Source organism: Mauremys reevesii, linkage group 12 (assembly GCF_016161935.1).
Source record: "Mauremys reevesii isolate NIE-2019 linkage group 12, ASM1616193v1, whole genome shotgun sequence".
Classification (NCBI taxonomy): domain Eukaryota; kingdom Metazoa; phylum Chordata; order Testudines; family Geoemydidae; genus Mauremys; species Mauremys reevesii.
Genome location: NC_052634.1, coordinates 40,764,179 through 40,781,922, shown reverse-complemented (window position 1 = coordinate 40,781,922; position 17,744 = coordinate 40,764,179). Strand labels below are relative to the sequence as shown.

General features: G+C 52.7%; 2 non-coding genes and 1 pseudogene across 2 annotated transcripts; 1 reads left to right on the top strand and 2 right to left on the bottom strand.

Moving 5' to 3' along the window:
- Positions 1 to 17,744, top strand: part of LOC120375817 — a 171,331-nt pseudogene that overhangs the window by 118,254 nt on the left and 35,333 nt on the right.
- On the bottom strand, positions 10,804 to 10,876 carry TRNAR-UCU. The gene has a single exon. It is a non-coding gene; the product is annotated as a tRNA-Arg (tRNA).
- Positions 14,324 to 14,402, bottom strand: TRNAS-UGA. The gene has a single exon. It is a non-coding gene; the product is annotated as a tRNA-Ser (tRNA).

Below are 17,744 nucleotides of genomic sequence, written 5' to 3'. Positions count from 1 at the left end.
TTTCTATCCTAAGGAACACACCCTCCCCAACCCCCACACACTGTCACATACAACCTTCTCCCTTGGCCCCATCCCACCCCTCCCCTCTCCCCACACACGCCATGGGACACAGCCTCTCGGTGACTCACCCAGATGGGGCTTGTCTCTGCATCTCCCCAACAGGGGAGCAGAGCCGAAAGGGCCACAGGAGACCAATGGAGCTAGACAGGGATAGAAAAGACTTCCCCGCCGTTCTCTTCTCAAGAGTCCCGTTAATCTCACCCATGGGATGTTCCAGCACCGGGTGGGCTCAAAGCACCAACCTTCCCCTCAGCAACGGAAGGGGGAACCAGCTCTATCACATGGAAGGAGACTCCCCACCTCTGCTGCTGCAATTCTGCAGCCATTAATATGGATTTGTTTTCGCTAATGCAACCCCCTCAACCCCTAATCCATCCATGAATCAAGGAGACAAGACCCTTAAGTAAGCCCCAGAGGTGCAATGGGTTAGGGCACAGGACTTATAATAGCAGGGCTGAGTGGAGCAATGCTGAGCTTGTGAGTTCAAACCTCACCTAGAGCACTAGTTTCCTTTAAGCAAATGGCTTCTGCCAATCATTTTGCCTTGCAGAAAATACAATTGCAGCTCAGAAGACACCGAGGTCCCCTTGCTTTACAGAGAGCAGGGCAGATTCCACAGATCTACCAGGCTCTGCTCTCCAGCAACCGCCTGTGTCAGGAGGGTCGAGCAGAGCCCAGAGCACTGCCCCGACTCCCCTCAGTCTTTGCTCCCCAAACCACCTGTGTGCTCACCCTCTTCACTGTGAGACTCAAACCCTGCCTGGCTTTCTGTACGTTGGGTTTTGTTGTCTGTCGTGTTGCTGTGCATGTGGGTCCTGTGTGATTTTGTGGATGACATGCATAGTTTTGTGTGTGTGTGTGTGTGTGTGACTTTTGCATGCAGATTGTTTTGCTAAGTATTATTTTGGTATGTGGTTTTGTGCTTTCCTGTTGTAGGCTTTTGCTGTATTTTTGGTGTGGATTTGTTCTCTGTTTTGTGTGACTATCCCTTATGTGTCTATGGCTCTGTGTGCTGTGCGGGTTTGGTTTTTGTTTATGTCTGTGTGGACCTGTGCAGTCTGTGATGTTCTCTTTCTCTCTAGTTGTCTCTCTGTTTGTATCTTCATGTGTAAATTCACTGGACCTTTTCAAACTCTCCACAGCTTTGCCAATTTTCACCAGGAATTTTACTCATTAACAAATTCTCACTTGTTCCCTACCAGTTGGTGACCATTGCCCCAGGGGCATGTCAGTCTCAGGGTCCTGATTTCCCATTGACCCTTCCCCCTTCTATTGGGACTGGGAACTAGTCAACCAAAAAACCCCACTCAGTTTTAGTAAAGGGCCAACAGTCCCTTACACAAGCTGGGCCTGTGAGGGAGGAGAGCTCAGTGGTTTGAGTATTGGACTGATAAACCCAGGTGTGTGAGCTCAGCCCTTGAGAGGGCCATTTAGGGATCTGGGATAAAAATCTGTCTGTGGCTTGGCCCTGCTCTGAGCAGGGGGTTGGACTAGATGACCTCCTGAAGTCCCTTCTAACCCTGCTATTCTATGATAGTGTTGCCGGCACAGAGGGCCGAGGACAGCAACAGTGGGGGTTCGTTGCCGGTATCGCCACATTAATTAACACACCAGGGTGGAGAAGCAAAACCAGGTTTATTTGAGCCCAAATAAGGTGCAAGGGAGACATAGCAATCTCAAATCCTGCACACAGATACAAACAGCTCTCTCTCTTTATACATGATTTCAGCTAAGCATTTCCATTCCCCCCACTCCTCATCCCCCTTTACCCCCCTTCTTGCCCCTCCCGTCTATTCCCATGTACCAAATACACTTTGCAATAGCAATTACACTAAACAGGTTAAATCATACTTGGCAAAAACCACTTTAGCTCATTAGTACCTCTTCTGTTAACAGTTATCGGTACTTTCCCACCGTGGAGGCTACGTTCTCATGCATATAACTTTAATTACAGCATCTGCTTTCCACCTATCTTATTTAGTATTGGCTACATCTAGTGTCAAGCAGCCTTGCAGCTGCCAGAAGTCAGCACATAACACAAGAGGTTACAAAAGTTTAGTAAGGCTAACAAAAGCACTTTACATAAAGGTACTTTGGGTCACATAGGCCCAAAGCCATCCTCGAGTTACCTAGATTTATGCCTAGTGACACCAACAATAGGGTCACCAATGTTCAGAGAAACTAGCACAAGCTGGGCCCATGGTGTAATGTTTGGCATGCTGAAATCTGAGTTCAAATCTCAGTGGGACCTTGTGGTAAATCCTGGAGATCCAAGTGCTTTCCTATCTCCAGCTGTCTAAGAATGAGTTGTTTACCTTGTGCTGAGTGACTCATACCCACGTCTTTGGTTGGAATGGGGTCTAGAAGTGGCTGTGGTTTGACTGGGTGTTTGGGATTTCTGATGCCCACAAGTTTGGCCCTTGTGCTTTCTACCACACTCTTCCTCTTGCCCACATGGCGCTTGAAGAAAGGAGTGTCAGGGCCAGGTTCCATAGTCAGGGAAAGGCAGGAGGGAGGAAGAGTCCCAGGCTGGAGCCCAGCACCTCTCCTCCTCTGGGCACCTAGGACAGAGGTGGCTGGTGCTGACAGCTCCAAGGGAAGCTTAAAAGCCACAGAGCAACCAAGGGTAAGGCAAGAGGAGGGAGAACCATGCCTATGCGTGGCCAGCAGACAGCCACAGAGACACCCGGCCAGACTGCTCCCTGCCATGCAGAACCCCCACTGAAAACCACCAACAGCCAGCTGCTGATGCTCTGCGGCCAACATCACAAGATGGTGGGAAAGCAGGGCCAGCCCCATGGATGGGCCTCTGACTGGTCCCACTCAAGGTGCTCACTTTTGCAGTGCGGCAGGAGATTTTTCCCCAAGAGGCTTTTCCCCAGCTGGTGAGAAGCAGAGGAACACCCAGGCTCTGAAGGTGCTATGTAGCAATCCCCTCAAGCACAGGGACAGGCGCACACTTGGAAGAGGAAACTGCTCCACACTCTAGCCCGGGCAGCCGCCCAGTTTCTTTGGCAAGTCAGGAGCAGCAAAGGGAGACCCGGAAGCACCTGGGGCTCATGCCCCAGCATTTGTGACACCCAACCCGCAACTCCTTCCCGGGGCTCTAGCTGAAGCCAGAGCATTGTCCTGAGCAGCCAAGAAGAGGTTCCAGCCCTGAAAGGAGCAGGACATTCAGCACAAAGGTTAAACTACACAAGCACAACCACGAAGGGACTCAGATCCTCAATTACCTGATCCAAAGTCAGACGCCTTATTCCTTAGGCCACGTAAACAAAACCTTTCCAAGCACTGATTTGGCAAAGGCAGACACTGTGTTTCTCAGGTCCTCTACTGAGTGGGGCCGAGACTCTCTGGGCACATGAAGTCGAGTTCCCAGTGAGATGTGAGACAATTCTCTGGAGCCAGGTGCAGGACTTTGGCAGGGAGGCTCAGGCATTGGGGTGCAGCGGACAGACCAGCTATCTAGGTGCTTAGATTTGGTCTCACTGAGGAGAAGGAGGAGGAATCCTGCTGACAGGCAGTGGCTGTGGAGAAAAAGAGGGATGTCCAGGCTGCTCAGGTCTCCTTCTTCCAGCTCCTCATCTGGCTGAGCTGCTCCACCGGCCTGGACAAGTCCTCTGCATGCACAGCAAATAGCCCAAGAGCCATTTCTGCCCAAACCTGTGTTGGGGGGTGAGCTTCTGTCTTCCCTGTCCCATCCGCGCTAGAGCAGACCACTAGATTGAGAGAGACAGTCAACAACTATTAAGGCTAAGATTATATAAAGGGGGTCACAGAATTTGTGACTTTCAGAGATCTCAGTGACATTTTCCACCTCAGCCCTGGGCCAGCAAGACTGGAGCTGTCGGCCGGTGGGGGCCTCACAGCTATCAGCCACCAGTGTTGGAAGGGGCTCCCACAGGCCCATGCCACCACGGATGGACCCCACAGCTCCCAGCTGCTGTGGGTGGATCCAAGAGCTCCCAGCAACCACATGTGACAGGGGGACCATGGAGCTCCCAGTCAGGTGACCGGGTTATAACTCCGGTCAGCCATGCTGCGGGGCTCAGGCAGGCTGGTCCCTAGTGCACCGCGCTGCGCCCTGGAAATGGCCAGTAGGTCCCCCCTGCTGCGCCGCTGACCAGGAGCCGCCTGAGGTAAGTCTGCACCCCAACCCACTGCCCCAGCCCTGAACCCCCCCAAACCCAGAGCCCCCTCTTGCACCCCAGAGCCCTCACCCCCCTGCCCCAGCCCAGAGCTTCCTCCCACACCTGGAACCCCTCATCCCTGCCCCCACCCCAGAGCCATCACCCCGTCCTGGACCCCGACCCCCTGCCTCAACCCACAGCCCCCTCCTGCACTGCGAATCCCTCGGCCCCACCCTGCAGCCTGGAGCCCCCTCCCCCACCCCAAACCCCTCGTCTCCCCACAGCTCCCACAGGCAGACCCTGGGGCTCCCAGCAGCCATGGGTGGCGGGGAGCCCCCCAGCCCCACCCCACTGCCTATGGACCCTGCAGCTCCTACGAGTGACCCCAGAGCTCCCAGCCACTGCGGATGGACCCAGGGTTTCCCAACAGGCCTTGATGGTGGGAGGGCCCCGCAGCCACGTCGTTGCTCACAGACCCTGCAGCGCCGCGGCCCGGGAGCTCCCGGCCGCCCGGGCAGGAGAGGAGCCCGGCGCTCAGACACCGCAGGCAGAGCCGGGCTCCCAGTCACCGGGGTGAGGAGAAGCCGCAGCCCGGGAGCTCCGCCGCCGCGGGCAGGAGAGGAGCCCCGGCGCTCAGACACCGCAGGCAGAGCCCGGGCTCCCAGTCACCGGGGTGAGGAGAGCCGCAGCCCGGAGCTCCCGGCCGCCCGGGCAGGAGAGAGCCCCAGCGCTCAGACACCGCAGGCAGAGCCCGGGCTCCCAGTCACCGGGGTGAGAGAAGCCGCAGCCCGGGACCCCGGCCGCCCGGGCAGGAGAGGAGCCCCGGCGCTCAGACACCGCAGGCAGAGCCGGGAGCTCCCAGTCACCGGGGGGCGTGAGGAGCCGCAGCCCGGGAGCTCCCGGCCGCCCCGGGCAGGAGAGGCCCCGGCGCTCAGACACCGCAGGCGGGCCGGGCTCCCAGTCACCGGGGGTGAGGAGGAGCCGCAGCCCCGGGCAGTGCAGGTTGCCCCGCAGCTCCCAGCCGCCGCCGGCGGGCCGTCGCCCGAGACCCCCGCTGCCAACGGGACCCCGCGGCTGCCCGGGCAGGACCCGTCACCCCGCGACCGGCAGGAAACAGCCGCGCGCGGAAGCGCCTCGCGCCCTGTGACCCCCGGCGCTGCGGCTTTCGCCAGGCGGGAGGCGGCGCCGCGGCTGCGGTCTCGGTCCCTCCGCCCGGCAGCGGGAGCCGCCCCGCGCGGCCTCGCGCCGCTTCTCGCAGGCGGCGCTGAGCTCTGAGCGCACAAGGCCCTGGCGGCTCCGCCCCGCGTCGCTGTCAGACAACGTCACCAATGGGAGATGAGCCTGTCGGAAACGTCAGGTGGGGAGGGCCCAATGGGAGACCAGCTTTCAGAGACCCGCCCCGGGCTAGGGCCAATGGGAGATCAGCTGTCAGAAAACACTAGGCAGGCCGGCACCAGCCAACCAGGAACCGCCCGTGATCTCAAGCACCCAAACAGCCCCGCCCCCACCTGTCCTATGCCCCACAGCAGCAGGCAGCACCGGGTGGCTCGTGTCACACCCCACAGCAACCCCCAAAGCAGAGTCTCAATTCCCCTCCCCCACCGCTGCTCTGCATTAGGTAACAAAAACCCCGCCCAGGCACGCAAAAAAGGGGAAACTTTCTGCTTCCCACAACCAACCCCCCCCCCCCCGCAGTCCCTTCCCCATGTCTGGCCACACGCTCCCAGCTCAGGGTGACCACACTCCCCGTCGGGGCAGGCTCTGCTCAGCCCGGCTCCCCACAGCCTGCACTAAACATGTGGGGCCCAACCCCAAAACTTACTCATATTTTACCCCAATGGCCCCAAACTGCCGCTTTTAATATGCAAATAAGGTGCTGCCACACTCAGGCCACGCCCCAGCTCTCCAGTGGAGCCACCCCAGAGAACCAGGTGATATTTAAATTAGCCAGGACATCGCTCAGTCATTGCCCTCTGCTCCCAGCAGGTGGCGCCGGAGAGCTCCGAGCTCGCTCATTTCCCTTTCTCGCGTCGGCTTCAGCCCCCGGGTCACAAACGCACCAACCGGGGAGCAGGAGTGCAGGGCTGCTCAGGGTGACCAGATGTCCCATGTTTAAAGGGACAGGCCGGTTTGGCTGGACTTTTTCTTATATAGGAGCCTATTACCCCCACCCCGTCCCGTTTTCCACAGTTGCTTTAAGGTCACCCTATGAGGCTGCTCTGCGGGACGGACTTGCACACTGGGATGTTGGTGCAAAAAACTTCTCCTGGGCTGAGTAAAGGGCAGAGACCCGCCCTGAGCCTGCCTGAGTGGGGTCACCCAAACCGACCCTCACTTGCCAGGCAGGTGTCACCCTTCTGCCTGGGGAAAGGCAACAGGCCCCACTCCCCAGCTCTGCGCGGGCAGAGAGCCAATGAGAACTTCTATTAAAAGGGAAAGAGAATCTAGCCTGAGTTTGGGAAAAACCCACAACCACATTCACATCTACGCTCATCAGCAACCCCCCACCCCAGAGTACGCTGGGCAGTGCTGTGCCTCAGTTTCTCGCCTTGCAGTGTGACAGGCCAATCCAATGTTCCTTCAACAGACCCTCCGCTCTCCTTCCCCCAAACCCCACTCCTTGGGCAGCAAAGCCCCAGGGGTGGGGGAGGGAAGGGAAGGCATCAAGCGAAACCTCAGCTTCTGCTGCCGACACTCCTTCAACTGGCTCTCGGTTTGCCCTGTTCACTCTGCGTCGCTGCCGCTCCACGGCATTGTCCTTCACCCTGCTGCTGAGAGCTCCTGTGTCGCCACTTCCCTGCTGCCCCTGCCTGTCTCCTGCAGCCTCTGCGCGGCCACGTAGTGGGAACCTCGCTACAAGTGCAGCCTGGGCAGCCTCTGTCATGCAACACCATGGGCAGGGCGTGAACCACCAGCTGGGGAGACTAACGCCCTGCCCGCCCCTTGCACCTGAGACCCCACCCCTCCTGCAAACACCCCTGTGCCCAGCGTACACCAGCCCTTAGATCCCTCTTGGTATTTCAATGCAGGCACTGACCTGTGAGAGGAAAACATCAGCTCACAAACACAGAGACTGAATTCCCCACATTTAATCTCGCTGCACTTTCCAGAAAGTCACAAAATTCATTTAGTTCTTGCTAGGACAGAGAAAAAATAAGTGACACTAAGTTTTTGGCTTAGTTAAATAAAATTAAGTGTTTAATTAATATAGTAATACTATGTCCTGATTCTGCTAAATAACACCATAGCGTGAAATAGGAACAGAGACAAATCTTGTCAGTGACGACTAATTTCGCAAATGATCTTCCCATTATTAATTTCCACACCGCCCCCGTTGCAGGTCTGGGCACCTCCAGTGTCACTGCTCTGCATTCACCTTCCCCTTAGAATTGTTCTTGGACATTCCCAAATTTGGAAAATTGTGCAGTTCAGAATGTGAATAGTGACCCCGGCTCCTTCCTGCACCTGCTCTACATTGTTCCACGGCAGCTTCTCCCCCTGCAGAGTCACCCCAGCACTGCAGTGCAGCCGCCCAGGGTTTTGCAAAAATTAATAATACAGAGTTTGGAGGAAAGTAAACATTTGGGAGTTGTGGAAAAAGTAAAAGGCAACAGTTGTGGTGTTACAAGAAGGCAGTTTTTGGATTACTAATAAAACCCAGTTATATAAATGTAACTGTATGTGCAGCTCTGCGCACTCACGTTGGATGGAAGCTTCGTAATTAAATTATACAAGAGGGTCAGGTAAAGTGCCTACTACCACCACTGTGTTTTGTCCTGAGAAGCCTTTACAGCCATTCTGAGGAAATGGGCCCTTTCCCACAGAAATGGTCAATACGGGATGACTGCAGGCAGCAGGCGGAGAGATAATCTCATCAAAATGATTTGACTCCTGGGTAATGTAAGCAATATCACTAAAGGAATGTCAGGGTTTCTATTGGCACTTAACACCTGCCCCTGGCTGTCCTGGTTGTACAAGATGGAAGTGTAATCAGGGTACAGTTGTGTAAAAAAATTATTGCAGTGCAAGGGATGTTAGACAAAATTTTTGTATGTAATTGTGTAAGGTTTTAAAACCTAAACTGAGACTTATGGTTTGTAATATAATGTTATGAAGGTTAAACTATGAAAGGAATGTGCGTTTTCCCAGGATGTGTGCAGTGTATATTGGAGAAGGGGTAAAGGAATGCAAACAAAACATGGTACTTAGCTCAAACCCTATTAGGACTCCAAAGGAGCCATAATAGGTTGTGGTTTCTTTCAGATCTGTGTGTTTTGAAGCAGAAGATGAAAGTGGAAAGTAATCAGAACTCAGGTGGAAGTTGTTTGTGTCCCTTTTAAGACAGTCTCTGAGCTGCTGATGGTTTTGGACCCAAAAGCAAGCCCGAAAGCCTGTGTGAATGCAAATGACCTAGCTGATGGGGAAGGAGAGAACTGCCCATAAGTAGCAGCATAAAGGAGCTGCAAATAATAAATACATCTGGTCAGCAAACAAGCTACTAGAAGACTCAGACTGTGGCCCTCCAGGAAAGGGAGGTGAAAAAACAAGTCAAGCTTGAAAATAAGGGGACAGGTTAACCCTAAGGGTGTGTGTTTCTCTGTGTGTGTGTGTGTGCGTGCATACGTACAGTGCTAAAGCTGTCTCTCAGATATTACCCAAGAATAATCTTGAAGCTTGGTACAGTAGAGAAACTATTGCAAACCGTGTCTGTTGTACAAGAGGGACACTGAGGCACAACACCTCATGAATTTCATAAATGACCCTTGAGTGGGGTAATTCACTATCTGACTACAGAACAAAATAAGGACAGCCTGGAGGTAATTCTTCTGTTTTCCTGCAATTAGCAAGGAAATTTGTAAAAGAAGTGGTATTATTATTATTAATCACTAATCTGTCCCTACCGGGGGTGTGTGTGGAAATTGTTTCTTTTGTTTTCACACACTCTACAAGCAAGCTAGTGCCAGCAAAAGACTAACCCATAATACCATGAATCTATGTTTTGTGTTGTTTGTCTGTGGTGTTTGTTTTGTTGTTAGCATTGTTGTGTTTCAATGAACATAAAGCCTCATGACATGGGTGGGGATGGCTTCAAAGGCTGACCTGGGGAAGATGTGTGTGGAAATTCAAAATGCTCGACTAGGAGGCCAGCACCTGTGTAATAGCTACCGTGGTGCCTGGAAGTGAATGGGCAGCTAAGGTGGGCCCCACAAGCCCTGTGGGAATAATGAGAAGGGGATTTGCTCGCTGGGAATCAATGGAGGGGTGTGTAAAATGGTGTAAATCCAGAGAAGATGTTTGACTGTGCCCCTCCCTGATGGCCATGGAGGAGCACACCCAATGGCCCGTGGCAAGGGGTGGACAATTGGGTGTACTGTGTATGAGGTGTTTTGCTGGAAATGTACGTATTATTGGGGGCACAATTACACCAGCCCTAACCAAATTCCACACTACACACTGCTCTCTGGGCTTTGGCGCACAGATAGATCTGTGACTCTTACTGCTGTGAATAATCGAACCAGCGCATACAGCCTGATTCCACACCATGTGGTTAAGTTGGTTTGGACAATAACCCATTTCTCTGTGGACATTCAATGGACTTATGATATGGACAAAAGCACGAAAACCTGCAGCGGCAGCGTATTGCAGCTGCCAGCAACTGGGCATGTTAAGAGCTTGACCCCGTCGAAGGAGGAGAGGAGGTGTTTGGTGGTGGCCGGGATGTTGGACCATGCGGCAGTGCTCAGGTCTCTCGGTGTTGCTGTGGATTGTTACAGCAGCTGGTGTATTGCTAAGTATACTTGTGATACGTTGCCTACAGAAATAACCTAGAAGTAATGGAGTAAGCCCCTCCCCCCTGTACTAGACAACCTGGACCCAACCTTCTTGGGCCCACTATAGTGGGAAGTCTGGAACACTAATTGGAACAGGTGTGACACACCCGTATGAGAGAAGGTGCAGGGCACTGCACTACGCATGGGGCAGTGGGACAAATGGAATATCAACACCTTCCACCTTGATGCCTGGCCTATCAGGAAATGTGTCACCATATGTCCTATGTTTTGCTAAGGGGGAGAATGGGAGCAGGGACACAGGCAAGGCTCTGTGGTGTCAGGGCTGGGATGGGGACACTGAGGAAGGAAACTGGAATCATTGCTTGCTGGAAGTTCAATCTAATAAACATCTCATTGTTTGCACCTTCGGACTTTGGGTATTGCTGCTCTGTGTGTATGCAAGAAGGACCCGGTAATGGGAGGGTGAATGGATAAACCCTCTAACACTAAGTAACATCTAACACATTTCAACCTCTTCTTTTCACACCATTGCTCGTTCTCAGGGGCTGCTTTGTCTCCAGACAGATCCATTCTCTTTCAGGACGGCCTTGCTCTTTCTGTCTGTTTCACTCACTGAGGTGTTGGAGTAAACACTCCCCTTCCCTCTAGTCTCAGACAAACACTAGCATTAATTGTTTGCTACTGATGGGTTTAGAAAGCATTTGTCAAAATACCATTTCTGGGGCATTTTTCCCAAGATCCAATATTTTGTGTTCAAACATCTCCCAGCTTCCTTGGTGAAAATAAGGCCAAGGTTTCCTTGCAATGTAGAGGCAGTTTTTCACCCCAGATGGGACTTGAACCCACAATCTCTGACTTAGAAAGCCATTGCCTTGTCCATTAGGCCACTGGGGCCCTGTGCAAAAATGGAAATTCAATCTCCTAAATGCATATTTCTCATATTAACTTGGAAGCCAAATACCCTCTTTCTGCACCTTACAGAAATGTCTGCATCCCCTGGCAGCGAGGCTACTGGGGAGGTCGCTTACAGAGCTGAGCACCACTTTTCTGCCAGCCATCTTTAGAGAAGAGGCTCTTTTCCCTGACAGCCACACAGCGCTGCCTAGCATCCCGAGAGCCTCCTCGTGTTCTCCGCAGCAGCCGCCTGCCCGTGTGGGTGGGAAAAGAGGACGAGGAAGCACTGCGGCCTCAGGCCGGGACAGGAGGCCCTCGCCACGCCCAGGCCTGCCTCTTGCCTTCAGCCCAGGCAGCCAGAGGTGCCAGGAGCTCCCTGGCAGGCCGCCGCCTCATCCAGGAAATAAGGAAAAGGGGATGAATGAAGAAGTCAGGAAATAACAAGGAAATGAAGAGGTTTGTCGAACAGGTTTCTGCCCAATTTACCATCTTCTCAGCTACCGCTCAAAGTTAAAGACCTAAAGTCAACCTATCGGCATACGTACAGATGGTTGGATGGGAATTAAAAGGAGCTGCTGTCACAAGTGTTAGGTGCCTGCAAGCAGCATGCAGAGCATTTAAAACCGCGCAATTAGAGGCTCAGATGAAACGTTTGCCTAAATCAGAAACGACAATGGGACGACCAGCAGAACGCCACTCTAGGTAAGCGTCCGAATAATGGAAGTTGTTAGAGGCAAAAGTCATTCCTCAAAATTTGGAAATCAGATCCTAGTGAGGATAATAGGAAGGTGCACAAACTCTGGCCTGTTAAGTGCCAAAGTGTAACAAGTCAGGCTAAGAAAGAATCTGAGAAGCAACATGCAAAAGACAAAAAAGCTAAGCATAAATCCGGTCAGTGCAGGTCCTGGTCTGTCCCTGCAGAAAGGTGAACCCCTCTGTGGCTGGGTGAGCTCCTCCAAGCCGACCTCACTACAGACCTGCGCCAGGTAGTGCTCATTGTAAAAATGTTTCCTCTGACGGTTGGGAACAGGACCAGCGGTGCTCAGGCCGGCTGACACAATTAAAATCCCCCCCAACACCAAACATCATGCAGTCCAGAGGAAGGGGAGCCTTTGAGCTTCCCTCTCATGCCTTAACTGGGGACCATACACACTAATATAGCCGTAACCAGTGCCACAAAGCCCACCAGAAATGCCCTCCCTGGTCAGGCTCCAGCCCCTTCTGTACTACTCGCACCATGAATGTGAAGAACAAGACTCCAGCCCCATCATTCTTCCCTGGCCCTTCCTCCAATCACCCTCTGCCTATTGAGCTACCCTAGAGTTGTTAATGTGCATTTCCTGAACACCCACCATGGCCAAGTCCAGCTGCTCCAAGGCACTGAACATCAAGCGCCTCCTCCTGGGCCCCCAAATCCCTGCCACCTTCCACAGGGCCACTTTTACAGACTCCCTTCCTGGTACTGCCCTCGCTCAGCTGCACAGAGGAGTTTTCATCCCCAATCCCTGCCTGTCACTGCCCAGCAGCCCTCTGGCACCATTCCTGAGGTCACCCTGCCTTGCTCTCTTCCTGCCATGTTGGGAAAGACAGCTCCCATCTCTCCTTGTTAAAAGTCAGGTGGGCCAACTAGGGGCAGAAGCCCATTCTATGTTTTCCTACTGCAGAGCCCAAGATCAGAGACACGCTTTCAGGGCCACCCAGAGGAGGCAAGTGGGGCAATTTGTTCCAGGCCCCACAGGGCCCATGATATCTGATATTGCAACTTTTTTTTTTTAATGGAAGGGGCCCCAAAATTGCCTTGCCCCACAGCAGCTCTGCTCACCTGGGTGCAAGTACCACTGGGCTGCCAGAGAACAAGCTGCCCCCTGTACAAGAGAATGAAAGAACCTGTCAAAGCCTGGGATTGAACCAGGAACCTTTAGATCTTCAGTCTAACGCTCGCCCAACTGAGCTACTTTGGCAGCTGTATTGCAGTATTTTGGCCTGTTGCTTTTCTGTCCTGGATGTTTTGCAGCAGTTTTACACAAAAAGGACGTCATTGTGAGGTGCCCATGAAGACAAGACTCACTTTTGCCTGCCTTGCTCAGCTTGACTTGCTGCCTCACCCCGTTCCTGCCCTAGTGCCTGGGTTGACCTGGTGGTGGAAGGGGACTGGGGGCCAGTGGCACGGGGAGGAAGTTGAGCTGGACCCTGAGCTAGACTAGACCCTGGCGGTGAGAGTCTGGCCACCACTTGCCGCCCCACCTGTTGTCCTGGCTTCCCCCACTGGGCGTCATTTCAGGAGGGACGTGGGGCTTCTGCCTCCCCTCCCCGATTTTCACACCGCAGAGGAGTGTGAACAGGAAAGCGAGCGGCTGCTCCACACCCCACTGGAGGAACCCGGCGCCCTTAGCTGTGGGGAGTAAGAAGTGGCTGTTGGCTGACAGGGCCTGTCCCCGAGGAGCTGGAACAGCAGCTGCCGCCTCCCCCTCGGCTCCAGGCTGTGGGAAATGCTCATTGCCTGGCTGCATGGGCGGCTGCTGCTCCGTGCTCTGGAGAGCATCTGTATTGCTCTGTCAACGCCCCGTCTTCACTCGCCAGTCTGGTAAGGTCCATGCCCCTCGGCCTGGCAGCTGAGAGTCTGTGCAGACATCAGCCCCCTGCGAGCCCCACAGGCAGCAGCAGCGCCAGCCCCCCAGCTCCCCTGGGGCACTCAATGCACGTCCTGTGGAAATGGCTCCCTTGGCATCCAGCTGCTAGAGTGAGAGCCAGGAGAGAGCAGTGTCTGGCTCACCGTGGGGAGAGAAGAGACCTGGTGAGTCTGGATCTCCCTCAGCCTCCCCATAAAGCTGGTCAGTTGTATTGTCACTGTGATAGTCGGTGCTTCCCTTCAGGGCCGGCCTAGAGGATCAGGGTATGGGACAAATCCCCCTTTTCTCCCCAGGCCTGTCCCCACTCCACCCCTTCCCAAGCCCCACCCCTCTCCCACCTCTTCCTGCCCTGCACCTTCCTGCCCCATTCCTTTCCCTCTCCCACTCTCCCTGCTCCTCCTCCTCCCCCCAGCGCCTCCTGCACCCCACTGAACAGCTGATCACTGGCAGAGTGTGAGGAGCTTGTCAGCAAGGCCTGTAGTGGGTGGGGGCTGGCTGCCAGTGGGCACTGAGCACCTTTTTTCTCTCTGTTGGTTCTGCAGCCCCGTGGCTCCCATGGAGTCGCTGACTCAGCTCCTTTCACATGCTAGAGAGAGGCAGAACCAGGGCTATGGCTGATCTATGGGGCACCAGGTGAGTGGCAGAGGCTTCAGGTGCTGAGAGTTTGCCCAACCCTCAACAACACAGTGTGGTGGTGTCCCAGGCATCTCGATGAAAGGAGCAGAACAGGATTTACTTGGGGTGGGGAGAGGGTGAAGTGTCTCAGGGGTTGTACAGAGGTATTGCCCAGGTGAGAGACTGGCTAAAACACAGGCCTCGCTGTGAGCAGGATTTGAACCTGCGGAGGAACCTATTGGTTTTCAAGTCCAACGCCTTAACCACTCAGCCATCACAGCTGTAAGCACAAAACTGCCCCAATGCTAGAGAAACTGGTAAATAATCCCAATGCCCAAGCGTGAAGTCATCTGAACTACAGAATTCCCACAGCAAACCTGGCTCCCAAAGCACAGGGGGGATGTGGGGTTTGTTCTGTTTGTAGCCAGGTGCCACAGGAGTCTTTGCTGCTTTTACAAATCCAGACTAACACAGCCCCTCTGATACTCCTAGTGACACTCTCCAATGGATCCCCATCCTCCACCCACCTTGAGCTAGGTAGGAGCGGATCATCATTATCCCTACTTGAGAGAGGGAGAAGCTAAGGCTGAGAAAGGAGAATTGACTTGTCTTAGGTCACACAGCCAGCCAGTGGCAGAGTTGGAATAGGACCCAGAGCCCTGATTTTGAAACTAACGATCAGATCGTGAATTTCAAACACTGAATGACCTGAATAAAGTGCTCTCAGATGAGCTCCAGACCAACAACAGTTCACAGTAATTATTCAGCAAGTATTTGAGGAGAACTGCAATGTTAGAAGAATCATGAACTGCTCAGAGACGATTAATGCAGCAAAGCAGCAAAATTTGTCAACATATAACAGGTTATGACTTATTTCCTTGGTCTTAAAGAGAACAACAAGGACCTGAATCTCCTCCTGTCAATAACCCCTGCTCAGCCAATCAGGTAGAGACTGAGGACGGGAGGCTGAGGTTCTCACCAGAGAGGCAAAGGATGGCCCAGGTCACTGGTGGGGATCATTGCCCGAGCACTATTTCAGCCCCACATTTTTGGGTGGACCTCCACAGTGGGAGCTGCAGAGCCTCCCCATAACACACACATATACACACACACACACACGCTCCTGGTGTTGGGAGGGAACAGGTGAAAGGACAAAGAAGCAAGAGACAAAGAGAAAGGAGGAGGGATGGATGGAGGAAAAGGTGAAACAGAAGGACAAACCCTAATGTCCCCATGATTCTATGGGACAAAATCCCAGGTGCAGAATAAAATTCTGCCTCCTTAAGTTCGTGTTTTCCATGCCTAGAATTCAACTGTCACCAGATGGATCAGACTGAACAGGTTTCAAACCTCGAGGAGGCTTCAACCTTCTAAACAGGGATGGCTGTTTTCTAGTAAAATCAGGAAAGGGAAGGAGAAAACTCAAAGAGTTCCTCCTGGCACTCCACGTCCGTGAACCCAAATACTCTCTCAGTCCTCAAAGAGAGACCTGGAGAAGGAGACTTGCTGAAGCAAAGCCACAGGGTCTCTGAGGTTTCCCTGGCCCCTCACCCTGTCCTGCCTGGCTGATGTCAGCATCTCTCTGTGAGTCACCACCTCCCCACCACCTTTGACCAATAGTCTGAGGGTCCTGCAAAGGCCTTTGTGATGTCACTGCCACACCCCTCCCTTGCTGTGCTAATGCTCCTGCCTGCCCAGGCACTATGGAGGTTTGAGCTACTCCTGTGGATCACCCCACTCCAGGAGCGTTCGTTCGAGGAAGCAAGCCGGCTAGACAGAAAACATCAGATGCTGCTCCCAATGCTACACTCAGTTTTTCAGAAATTAGTCGACTTTATGGCCAGAAGAGACCATTAGAGCATCTAATCTGACCCCCTGCATATCACAGGCCTCTGTATGACACAATATCTACTTTGGGAGCAAACACATTCCAGAAAGATAAGCTAGTCTTCATGAAATGACATCAGGAGATGGCGAATCCACCACTTTCCTTGAGAGATTGTTCCTGTGGTGAATCATCCTCGATGTTGAATATTGTGCCTTAGTTGTAATATGAATTTGTCTCTTTTCACCTTCCAGCCATTGCGTCTTTTTACGCCTTTCTCTGCGAGTAAAGAGCCCTTTAATACCCCATCTTTTCTCTCCATTAAGGCCCTTCAACACTTCAATGAAGTCACCTTTCAATCTTCTTTTGATAAGCTAAACAGGTTGAGCTCATTCAATAAGCTCACTAGAAGGCATTTTCTCCAGCCCTCAGAACACTTCGTGGCTCTTTGGTCATCAGATTCCTGAACTGCAACTGGATGTGGTTCTTGTTCTTCTGCACAACATGGCTCCTGGAGAAGAGGATCTGCGAATGTACATTCGTATGATACCTTTGTTTAACTGATGAAAACATAAACTAGACATAGAGGATTGGAACTGATTTCAGCTGATGGACAACTTTGCTAGGTTTTATGCATTTGGACAGCAAAATGTTGAGTGTTTACATTAATATCAAGCACTCCTGTATAGAAGAGCCCCTGAACATAATGGAGAATGGAAATAGAAAATGTTTAACTTTAAAAAAAAAAAAAAGAGAAGGTTATAAGAGAACACGGGGTTTGAACTGAGGACTACGTGAAAACTGCAATTAAGCACTCTAACACTGAGCAATATCCTCAATGACAACAGGGAAGTATGGAATTGTGATGTCCCAGGACTTTGAAGGACAAACCCTGAGTTCATCGAGGTCCTTTGCCATTCCCAGACCACAGGTGGTTTTTCAAAATGAGGTTTGATTAAACTTCTTAAATGTGGTAAACACCACAGCACACACCCATCGATATAGCTTCTCCCACTGACATAGCTGCCACCTCTTGGGAAGTGGATTAACTACCCACAGGAAAACTCTCTCCCCTCAGTATAGAGGAGGTGGTTCTCAAACTGTGTCAGGACCCAAAGTGGGTCATAACCCTGTTTTAATGGGGTCGCCAGGGCTGCCATTAGACTTGTTGGTGCCTGGGGCTGAAACCAAAAGTCTGAGCCCCACCACCCAGGGCTGAATCCTCAAGCTCTGGTTTTGCCCTCCCCTAACTTGGGGCAGGGCTCAGGCTTTGTCTCCTCTGCCTGTGCTCAGTGTAGAGGTCTTGGTGTGTCTTTCTGGGGTCATGTAGTAAGTTTTTGTTTTTTTTTTTTTTTTTGCAAAAGGGGTTGTAGTGAAAGGAAGTTTGAGAGACCTGGCATAGAGCCTCTGAATATGTCTAGACTTGGCTCTAGGGCAGATCAGACACTGAAAGTACAGCCATGGAGACACCACACACCAGCCTGGCCTAACTGACGAAATCAAACCTCCACAGAAAGATGCCCATTGCTTTATAACCCCGTCTTCCTAAGCCCTCAGCCACAGCCACTTAACAAAGGGGCTTTTCTACACCTATGGTTCTGGTCTCACTGAAGGGTCATTTCCAGGTGTTTGCTCCAGACCAGCATTAGGGAAATGGTGCTGGAGCAAAGCTTGTGCTGGCACTTCCCCATTGCCCCTGGACGATCCCACTCCCCCTTTACCGCTGCTCCTGCCTCCCCCAACCCTTGCACCTCCTTCACCCCTAACTCTGCCTCCTGTGCCCTTTGCCCTTAACTCC